Here is an 11,523-nt window from a genome sequence, read left to right as displayed (position 1 = left end):
CAACAGTCCCCTGCACACACCCAGCTGCTGTGCGCACACGCGGCTCTTTTTCCGGCCTGCGTCCCCCCTGTGCACTTGGGGTGCGCTCCGGGGTCACATTCTGCAAGTCTGGGCCAGTTCTTGCGGGCCTTGCAAGTCCGGAGTACTGGGCGGGGCTGTCCTGCGCGGTGGGCGGGCTATCCTTGCACTGGGCGGGGCTGTCCTGTGCAATGGGCGGCTCCTCTCTTTGGTGGGGTTGTGTGGAGCCTGCTTGGGAGGTAAGGAGGTCTAGATTAGGCTCAGTCCAGTCAGATAACAACACAGGGACAGAGCCTGCCATCTGTCCTCTGGGAAAGCCAAGGTAATCTGCCACCCCAGTGGACAGGTAAAGACAATGAGACCAGGGGATGGTCGCCTCCCTACACGCAACGGAGTAGTTCTGGGCTCTTCCCTGGCTCTCCAGGACCCACCTTACACCCCTTAGGAGGAAATCACTTATCCCCAGAGGGACTAAGGAGGACCAAGATCCAGTCCTTCTGTCTGAGGCCACCAACAGTTCAGTACCTAGGTGAGCACCCACCCCTCTAACCTAGTTACTGGACATAATGTCACCGTGTACCTTCTGAAGTCACCGCTCGAGCCAGCCAGAGATCTCATTGCCCTGTTGGCCTCATCTGTGGACAAGCTAGCCAGTGCCCTCCTGCCAGGCCTCAGGGCAAGCATGCAGCTCTCTCCTGATGCCTTTGGTGCCCAGGACAGCAGCTCACTAGCTTGCCCCCGGACGAGGCATGCCAAGCCTGGGGCACAGCAGCCTGAAGCAGGTCTTCAGGGTGGCTCAGCCAGGTGGCCCTGGACCGTCGTGCAGACATCCGCGGGTGTGTGGCTTAGGGGAGCGTGCATCTTGCACCGCCCCTGGGACACAGCCGGGCCACCACCTCCGCAGAGGCCCGCGCTCTTAGAAACGCCGCAGCGCCACCTGCCGGCCGCGCTCGGCGGTGCTCAGCGGGCCGGACTTGGGGGCGGCTCAGTTAGCCTTTCATTCTTTGGACTCCATTTTTCTGATGAAGAAACCGAGGCGAGAAAAAGGTAGCTTAAGATGACCTCAGTTGAAAGCAACCAAGTGGGTTCACCCTGCCACCCAGCTGCAGAGTCTAACTTGCCACCCACCAGTTAATTAATACTTATTTGCAATGTTACACTCATGCCAACCTCATACCCTGGCAGTATCAGTATCCAGGAAATGGCACAGACAGGTCTCAGTACCCAAGATCCGGAGCTGTACCAAGAACCTTCCAAGTCTGGGTATTTAGGGGAGGGTTGTAAGAACCTCGGCGTCAGGATACTGAAGGACTAAAGCAAGTGGACGGTCCCAGGCACCACATTATGGTATCGACCTTGCTGAGTGGCATTCTAAAAGGTCTAGGCATGTGTGCCTCAGTTTCCCCACCTCCACTATGTATAGGATAGAGACTACCATGTCTATTTTCCCATATTCTTCCCACACCTTGGATGTGTTAGCAGAAACCTCGACAGTGCCACGCTGGGGCAAGGCTGGGTTTGAGGGGACCCTGCCCCTCACAGGGTCCCCCAAAGCTTACGGCTGTCACTGGAGGAAGTCTAGTGCGCCCATCTAATGCTGCCCACAGCCCTTCTATGCCCCTCTAGCCTCACTTGAGGGGGGATCTCAGATGGAGGGTAAGGGACAGATGGTGCTGGTCCGGGTGCCAACCCAGCTGGATCCAGGCAGAGTCTGCTGCTGTTGAGAGCAAGTGCCAAGTACCGTGGCAGGACTGAACTCTGGCTGCACCTGGTGGGGGGGGGGGTCGTGTGGGGACCTGGCTTGGTGCTGTGTCTGACAAGCATGACCTTGGACAGGCCTCCCTCTCCTCTTCTGGCCCCCCAGATCTCCGCTGTCACAACCCTCCTATTCACCTTGCACCCCATCATCTCAGAACCCTATTACACATGGCTCCTGTCACACCCAGACAGTGCCACCAACAGACTCTGTGAGCTTAGGCAAGTTGCTGAACTTCTCTGAGCCTTGTGATCTAGGTTTTCGTCTGGAAAACCCAGGCCTGGGGCAGGACAATGGAAGGGGTAGCCTCTGGACCTGTTCCCAGCAAAGCCTCAGAGGTCCACAGTATGCTGACATTGTGTTTATCTTGTGCCATTCCCTCCTCACAGCCAGCCTTCATATACCCATTTTAAAGACAGGAAAATGGAGGCTTCTGTGAAGACAGTTGGGAAGTGGCTTCAAATCCATGCGTCAGCATAGGCAGGGATTTAAACATGGATCAGCCACACCTCATCCTCAGGTCCAGGACCTGGTCATACACTGGGGGGAGGGGGGCAGAGCACACACCCCACAGAGGCTTAACACTTGGCTGTGCTACCTCTGAAGGGAGTGGTTTGGCTGGACCCCTCAGTGCATTTGTAGGTCAGCAGTTGAGGCTGAAATGAATCTGGGAGAGCCCTGTGCACCCCAAAGAACCCAAGAGGCTGCACACATCATGGTAGATGAACCACAACATATCAACACCAGCCACACCCCAATACGACGTAAGGACACAGGTCATAGAAAGATCAGGGGTCGGGCTTGCTCTTCTCCAGCTCTAGGTGAGTGTGGTCAGCTCTGTTCACAACTGAGTGTGACGTCCCTGCAGGCTGTGACCATTTACCTGACAATGTCCATACACACACAGAGATGTGCAGGCTCACGCTTGCCCACCTGGCCTGCTGGGTGCAGGTGTGTTTGCTGGCTGAGCTCAGTCACACACCTGCACTTGTGTGTTCAGATGCCAGATGACCTATATACAGCTGCTGATGAGTGGATAGGAAGATGGAGGAAGAAGGAGGGAGGAAGGATGGAGGACCAGTGGATGACTAGGTGGATGGATGAGTACTGATGGATAGACTGGTGGGCAGATGTGCAGGTAGATGGGTGATTGGATGGATAGTCGGAAGATGAGCAAGTAGGTGGATGGATGGGTGGATGAATGAATGACGGGTGGGCAGATGGAAGGAAGGATGGATAGATAATGGATAGGTGATGGATGAGTGGATGGTTGGATAGGTGGATGGATAGAAAATAGATGATAGATGCATGAATGGATAATAGATGATGAATGAGTAGTTGGATGGGTAGGTGAGTGGGAAGAGGAGCAAGCGGATGGGTGGATGGATGGATGAATGGGTGGATGGATAGATGGACGGACTGGTATATATATATGTATGGATGGATGTATGGATGGATGTATGGATGGATGGGTGGATGGATGGATGGATGGATGGGTGGTTGACATCTGAGTGAGAGGATAATGAAATATAATCCTTGAAGGATGTTGTGTGGCTGCACTCGTGACTATTGTTTGCTAGTGAAAATGGGTTCCTCTTGTTCTTACGGAGCCCCATCATGTAAATGAGAAAATTGAGGCAGAAGGGAGGAAGAGACTGTCATTGAGCTCCTGGAGGGTCCCAGGACTCTGTCCTCAGAGAGGCACCCGCCTGGACCAGGTCAATGGACTGCAGTCATACAGACCTTGGACTTCACACCTTCAAGAAGGCTGTTGGGGCCCTCCTCTCCCAAAATCCCTCCAGGGAGCCTCCCCCAATCTCTTGCTGCCCTCTTGCCCTCCATCACTGTCCTCCAGCACCTTAACGAGCCAGGTGTTCTGCCCAATTCACTTCAATCCCTCCCGACTCTGTGGGGCCAGAGAGTGCGCACTGTGGATGGCACTGTGAAGAACTTTTTTTTTCTTTTCTTTTTTTTTGTTAAAAAACATGTTTATTTTACAGTATGTACAATCATTCTTTTTTTTTAATGATCAAACAGGGGCCTCCTTAGACGTTCCAGCAGGGTCCTGATGACTTCATGGCCAGGCCCTGGGTGATGGCACAGGGGGTGGAGCTAGAGATACCAGTCCCCAGGATTGGCCTGTTTCTGGTGATGTCACCGGGGGTGGAGCCACAGGAACCAGCTTTGCCGATTGGCCAGGCTCCTCGTGATGTCAGAGCAGGATGGACTGTGAACTGAACAAGAAGAACTGAGGCTGAAAGGTACCACACAGAAGTGAAACACAGGGTCCCGGCCAGCTTGCTTCTGAACAGGTGGAAACTTTCAAACCCAGAGAAGCGAGGAGACGCTACGGCAGATGCTTGTGCACCACTAAGATGAAAAGCAAGACCTTTGCCACACTTCGATTGACGTTGAAATGACGTCTTGCTATGTAGCCCAGGCAGCATGAGGCAGGTTGAGAACCGTTGGTCTAAGGATTTTTGTCATGGTTAGACTGAGGGTCTGGATGGAGGGGACCCAAGAGAAAAACTTACCTTGTGGCCTCACTGGGGCTCTGAGATGAACCTGGAGCAGCAGGGGGTAGGAGATGGGACAGGAGTGACGGGCACATTCCAGCATTTTAGGGGGGGGAGGGAGGAAGGACCTGCGGAGGTGGGAGGTGATTCAAGGGCTGGAGAGGAGCAGACGTGAGGTGCGAGTGTGAGATGCAGGTAACCCGTCTTAGACCTCCTGGGTTGTACTCTGCAGTTGTCGGGGTGTAGGACAGATATGAAGAGGACAGGGGGACCTCCACTTCTGGTTTGGGTTGGCGGAGCTGACCAGGAGAAAGGAGCAGACCTGACTGCAGATAGAGGAGGCTGGGCGCTGTATCTGTTCCTTCTCCTGGTGTGGCTCCCCGACATGGAGCTAGGTGAGGACACAGACCTGAAGGTCACTCCTGCATTCTGAACACTGTCCCCCACCCTGGGCCAGGGTCCAGAGGCCTCTGTGGAGAGCTGAGGTTCAGTCTATTACCCAGCAGGGTCTAGGCTGAAGTCCCCTCCCCATGTGCCCACTTACCCCCACCCCCACCCCTCCCTGTAATCCCTGCATCTGCCTGTGCACCCAGCCTGAGTGGAATACATTCTCACAGCTGTTTACACTAATCCCATCACTGACTGCTGGACCCCACTGTAGTACTTACCTGGAGAAGCCTTGGCAGGTAGTAAGCTTCCCATCCCCAGGAGGAACCAAATAAAGGCTGTGCTGGGCCTAGTGGTGGGCATGTTGGGAGCAGAGCTTCCTCTAGCCAATGTAGGGATCAGGTTCTCGGTCAAACTGACTAGGTGCCCACTCTCTGCCCTACATCCCAGAACTCATCGACTGCTGTCCTGCCAACTCCACCAGGCCACAGAAGCCCCCATCCCTCCTCATCCTGCTCCATGTGACCCTGGAGGCCCCACATAACCCAAGTGTCAGCTTCCTCCTCTCACAGTGCTGACATCTTATCCCCAGCCCAGGCTTGTGGTGGGGACAGGCCCAGGGACATTGCTGCCCTTGCTTGACACTTCAGGACAGACGGTGACCCTGAGGCAGGGAAACTGAGACCCGGCAAGAACGATGGACAGGGCCTCAGGGACAACATAGCTCTCGGCATCTCTTGAAAGCGCATTCTCATCCATAAAGCCCACATACCAGAACATGTAGCATGTGTGCACACATACATACTCACGGGTTTGCATACACGAGGACTGGAGAGTCCCAGGCTCCTTCTGGGTCTCTTTTGCTTGTGACACACAAGTACACGTGGTGTGGCAAATGTGTGACATGCCCCATGGATGCCCTGTGTCTGCCACAGAAAATGCACTTTAATACACGTAAGTGACATGCCCTTTGCCGCATGGTGCATGATGGCAGGCCATGCAGATGTGTGGCTGCTGAGACATGCCTTGCTGAGCCCAGGGACCAGGGGCTGTGGCAGATCTACCAGTCTGGGAACACGGAAAACATCACGTCAGTCCATGAGTTTGCCGAGACCTACTGAGTACCAGGCACCAGAACGGAGCAGCAGATAGAAGGGGTGGACCCACTGTGTGGCTGGGACTCATGTTCTGGGGAAGGCCAATGACAACTAGTAGCCAAATGTCCAGGTGACTGAGGGGAGGCAAATAAGAGGAGAGGGGACTGGACTCTAGGGTAGAGCCGAGCAGGACCACGGGAGAACGGACAGCCAGGGTGGCAGGAGAACTGAATGGCAGCCCCAGGCAACACAACCAGCCAGTGTGAAGGCCCAGGGGCAGGAGGCCACTGGCCTATTTGAAACCTGTGCTGCTGGATCAAGGGAGGGAGAGGAGAGAGAGCCTTTGGGCCCTTGTGGCTTCATACGCCCTGACTCAACCTGGGCCTCCAGGTAGCAAGTAACCCAGTTAGACACTCAAGGTCCCAGGTCATGGGAAGCTGGGCTTCTGGAATAGGGGGGATGTCGTGGTTTGAAATAGGAACGGCCCCCCCATAGACTCAGATGTTTGAATGTTTGGTCACCAGGGAGTGGCACTATTAAGAGGTGTGGGCTTCTTGGAGGAAGCGTGTCACTGGGGTTGGGCTTTGAGGTTTCAGATGCTCAAGCCAGGCCCAACGTCACTCTCTCTTCCTGCCGACCTGGATGTAAAACTCTCAGCTACCTCTCCAGCTCCATGTCTGCCTGCACTCCACCATGCACCAGCATGATGATAATGACAAAACCTTTGAACTGTAAGCCAGCCCCCAATTACATGTTTACCTTGCGAAGAGTTGCCATGGTCGTGGTGTCTCTTCACAGCAATAGAACACTGACTAAGACAAGGGGCATTAGCTAGGACTTGGGAACCCACTGCAGGAGTCTGGCCCACCAATTTTGGAGGTGCCTAGGATTGAGAATGTCCCCACAGGACTGGCTGGCACCATGAAGAGGTGGGGGACGGGGCAGCTAACAATCTGCAAAGTCGGAGCAACCCAAGCTCACTGCACTTGAGGGAAACTGAGGCTCGGATTGGAGAAGCCCCAGCTTAGGTCCTTCAGGAATGAAGTACTGAAACTATTTTGGTTTGGTTTGGTTTTTTTTTAGACTGGATTTCTCTGTTGCTAAAGTTTTCCTGGTCCTGCCTGGCCCACGGTCATGACAAATCTCTCTCACCTGCCAGTCCCGCAGCCGCTCAGACCCAACCAAGTAAACACACAGAGACTTATATTATTTATAAACTGTATGGCTGTGGCAGGCTTCTTGCTATCTGTTCTTATATTTTAAATTAACCCATTTATATTAATCTATAAGTTGCCACGTGGCTCATGGCTTACCGGTATCTTAACATCTTTCTCATGGCAGCGGCTGGCAGCGTCTCTCTGCCTCAGCCTTCCACTTCCCAGACCTCTCCTCTCTCTTTGTCCCATCTATACTTCCTGTCTTGCTACTGGCCAATCAGTGTTTTATTTATCAATCAATCATCCACAGCATTTCTCTGTGTTGTTTTGGTGCCTGTCCTGGATCTCGCTCTGTAGACCAGGCTGGCCTCGAACTCACAGAGACTCGCCTGGCTCTGCCTCCCTAGTGCTGGGATTAAAGGCGTGCACCACCGCCGCCTGGCACTTACTCGAACTATTTATTGGGAACCCTGCTGCTCCAGCCAGGTATTCCAGGGCACAACCGGAACATTCACAGGGAGGGGCTGACCAAAGCCAGACCACCCCTGACAGAGGCGCTTGCATCTTTTACAGGGGTTGGATGAGAGGTAGGACTTACTGAGTCTACTAGAAGCCAGAGCAGACAGTCTTATAATCATCTTAAATAGCCAAGACGGTCAAAGCTAAATGCATTGGGAAGGCCGGCCAGCCTTCAAAACAGGGAAGTAAAGCACAGAGCGGAGACATTCCTGTGAATCTTGCCCCACTGAGGTCCCATCTCTTCCCTCCAGCAACTCCGTGACAGCAGGAAAACGCATGTCCCAGCCTGGGCCAGATCGCCACCTGGCCTCACCTGCCCTGTCCCCATAGGAGTCATTTACCTTCCAAAGCCGGTCCAAGATATTAATTAAGATAAATTTCCTTCCATTCTGAGATTCCTTTATCATGTAATTTATCAAAATTATGTTAATTATTTCTTTAAGGCACCAAAATTATTACCTCTTTTGTGTCTGATTTGTGTTAATATTCATAATTTAATAATTCAATATCCTGGCCATCTGGCCAAGGAGCAGGGTACTCTCCCTCCCTCTTGCCCGAGCCAAGACTTTGTCTCAGTCCCATGAGCTCTCAGGGACCTGGCTGCCCTGTTCCCAGTGCCTGAGCCCCTCACCCGGGCCCCCAGGACACTGGCAGGGCCCCTGCTCGGCAGTCCCCAGTTGCAGCACACAGGTACGAGGCACCCGCCACTGCGCTTGGCAGGTGAGGCTAGCTGAGTTGACGTTTTCCACACTTTGTGAGTTTTACGCTGTAATTTGACATAATTAATGCCTACATTACTGCTGATAATTTAGCTAGTTAATTAAACTCGGAGGAGATAATTAAGGAAAGGCTACTGCTTGAGTTGCTAATTGTTTCTGTCATTATTTCTAGGGGGCCGACAGCTGCCGGCTGAGTCATCCTATTCCATCAGCTGACGGGGTCATGTGATGCGGGGGGCCTCCCCTGGGACCCCCCACACACACACTTCCAGGGGAGGGAGCGCACAGCCAGCTACCTGGCTGTTACCTGGAGCCTTGCCAAGTCCGGCAAGGCCTCAGGGCAAGGCTGGCACTGTCCCCTCCCCCTCAGAGTACAGGGTCCCTGCCTGACAGCTCACCCACTGGGGGAGGGGGTTACATAAAGGTTACAGAGAAAGCTGAGAGGCAGAGAACACCCGCACCCCCACACCCTTACATCCCCACTCACCCTCCAACAGAGGCCAGCATTCAAGTCTAAAAGGGATGGAGTGGCCCCTAGCAGCAACACCTCAGTCTTCTGTACTGGTCAGATAAGAGGTAGAACTTCCCCGGGCCCTCCTAATCCTTCCAGAAGCCAGAATGGATGAGAATGACAGAGAGGATCGTAGGAGTGAGGCTAGCCACTCTGTCTTGGCGAGCATGAGGAAGGCCAGTGTGTTGCCAATCTGCAGCCTCCCTGCTTCACGGGACTGGGGGCCTGAATGACTCCTGGGCAGTGTGGAGGGGAACCCACAGACAGCCCCAAGTAGCCATGGGATTTGGGGGCTAGAGTCAGGGCTCCATCTCTGGGGAGCTCACAGTCCGAGGACAGAGGACGGCACAACATGGACGGACCCAGCAGGAGCCTAAGCAGGCCATTAGAATTCTCCTGCCAAGTACCTCAAAGAAGTCTGGGTTCTTTCCCCCTCCAAACCAGAAGTCTGCATGGCAGAAAGTTCCAGATGACCTCATCCATGCCTCGGGAAGACGAACAGGGTATCCACTAAGAGCATTCCCTGTTTCTGCGCCCACCAGTCTCTGCTGAGGCTCCTTGAGTCCCACATCCCACCCAAGCATTCTCCATCCCGGGACGGGGGTTGGGCTCCAGCTAAGATAACAGGAGGCTTTTGGAACTAGAATATCCAGACTTCTTCCTTTTAAGCCTTTGAGTTCTAACCTCCATTGGCATCAGCCTCCGCACCAACTCACCGAGCCTTTGGCCAGCACAGGTGTTGGGTTAGGACAGTGTCCTCATCTGCCAGAGCCTAATTCCTCTAGTGCTCAGAGTGGCTGCCAATGACCAGCTCTCATTCCTCTCTCCCTCTCTCTGGGCCTTTCCTAAAGCCACAGGAGGCAGCCAACGCAGACCAGCACGGGAATATTTTCTACAGTTTCCCCAGCCTTGATGAAACACCAATGTAGGTTTAGACAGGGGTTACTGCAATCCCACGTGAAGCACAAGGAGTTGTACCCCAAAGCTCTTCCTTGGAAACGTTTTTTTGCAGGTGTAATTAAGTAAGGGTGTTAGTAACTTCATGCTGCTGTATCCTCACGATCAAAACACCATAGAGAAATAACGTTAAGAGGGAAAGGATGGATTTGGACTCATGGTTTCTGAGGTTCCCATCTATCGGGCGATGGAAGGAGTGAGGAGCAGAAACTGTTCACATCCTATTGGACCAGGAAGCAGAGAGCAAGGCAGGAAGCAGAGGTGAGCATAACTTTCCAAGTCCCGCCCCCAGTGATCTGCTTCCTGTAGCCAGCCTCCAACTCCTAAAAGCTCCAGGGCCTTCAAAATAGCGCCACCTGCGGGGGACCAGGCTCCCAACCAGGAGCCTCAGGGGGACACCTCACATTCCACCTGTAAAAGCAAGGCTGGCTGGCAGAGGCTGTCTTGGGTGTCATGGGCCCCAGGCCCATGGCTGGCATCCACACGAGAGGGAGACTTGGGTACACGGGCGCCGGGAAGGATGCCCAGTGGGATAAGTGGAAAGAAAACTGGGGAGAGACGTCCACAGCCAAGAATTCTGCCAGCCACCCCACACTGGCCGAAGCAGAATCTCCCGCAGCGCCTTCCCTTCCCAGAGCACCTCACCTGGACTCCTACAGCTCAGACCTCTGGCTTCTAGAGCTCTCCATTCTGAAAAACAAGTTTTTGCTATTTTAAATCCCCAAAGAATACTTTCATCTCTTCAGCCGTGGGGCACACGTCTATACCAGGTCTTCTTTCAGAACCAGGCTATCCCTGGCCTGCAGTGAGGGTCACAAGGGGATCACCTCACCAAGTAGAGTGACCCAGAGCCATGTGACTAAACCCTGGCCAATGAGAAGAGAGCAGGGCTACATAGGCGGGTACTGGGGTCATTTGATTGACACCATCAGGTTTTCGTTTTCTCTGAGGGCTCTGTTCACTCCACAGGGCAGCCAGGACCAGTGTGAGATGAGATGATAACTCAGACACGACCCGGACTGGGTTGGGGCCCTCCTATAGCTGCTCACATGATCCCTACCCCATCAGTATTAACAAGCTGGCCTCTGTGTGTCGTGGGCAGCAACATCCTACTCCTCCTCAGAGCTCCACAGCCCCCATGATCTCCTCATAGAGCCCCTGAATCCCCAGACTACATGCACTTCCCTTCGTACTCATCCATCCTTGATGGCTGGACCTGAGGGGGTCTCCTCTTGTTCGCCATTGGACTTGTACTAGCCAGCAGTTAGAGATAAATTCTTTGGAGTCAAGCATGGCACACACCTATTATTCTAGCACCTGGGAGACTGAGGCAGGAGAATCATGGCTTTGGGGCCAGCCTGTGTTCCACAGTGAAGCTCTACCTTAGAAACAAAAACACAAAATAAAAAGACCTGTTGGAGGGGCAGCCGATGGGGGGCAGAAGGAAGAGAAGGGGGTGGGGGGAAGCCACTGACTTTCACTGACTGACAGATACAGGACACACTCCCCCGGTGACAAGCTCCCAGGTGGCACAATGGCCTGGAGGGGACAAGCAGCTGTGAAGGTCCATGTAATTCCCTTAACACAAGTGAGGGTCAGGAGACACGAGAAGCCCAGCCCAGGTCAGGGGAGGCAGGGGAGGCACAGGAACGTTCAGCAAGCTGATGCACCAAGTAGGGGATTGAGCCTATACCCTAAGGGTGTGTGGGGGACATCAGGCAGACACCACCCCCAGAGAAGATCTCCAGTGACCCAGTGGAGTCACATAACTTACAGATATACAACGGGAGCCACAAGGGAAGGGCATGCGCAGGATCTGAAATTCTCTGAAAGCCACATTTTAAAAAAACAAGTGGTTGGCCAGATGGTCCGGCCGGTAAAGGTGC

Source organism: Peromyscus eremicus, chromosome 23, assembly GCF_949786415.1.
Source record: "Peromyscus eremicus chromosome 23, PerEre_H2_v1, whole genome shotgun sequence".
Lineage (NCBI taxonomy): Eukaryota > Metazoa > Chordata > Mammalia > Rodentia > Cricetidae > Peromyscus > Peromyscus eremicus.
Note: the sequence above shows the minus strand (reverse complement) of the source record.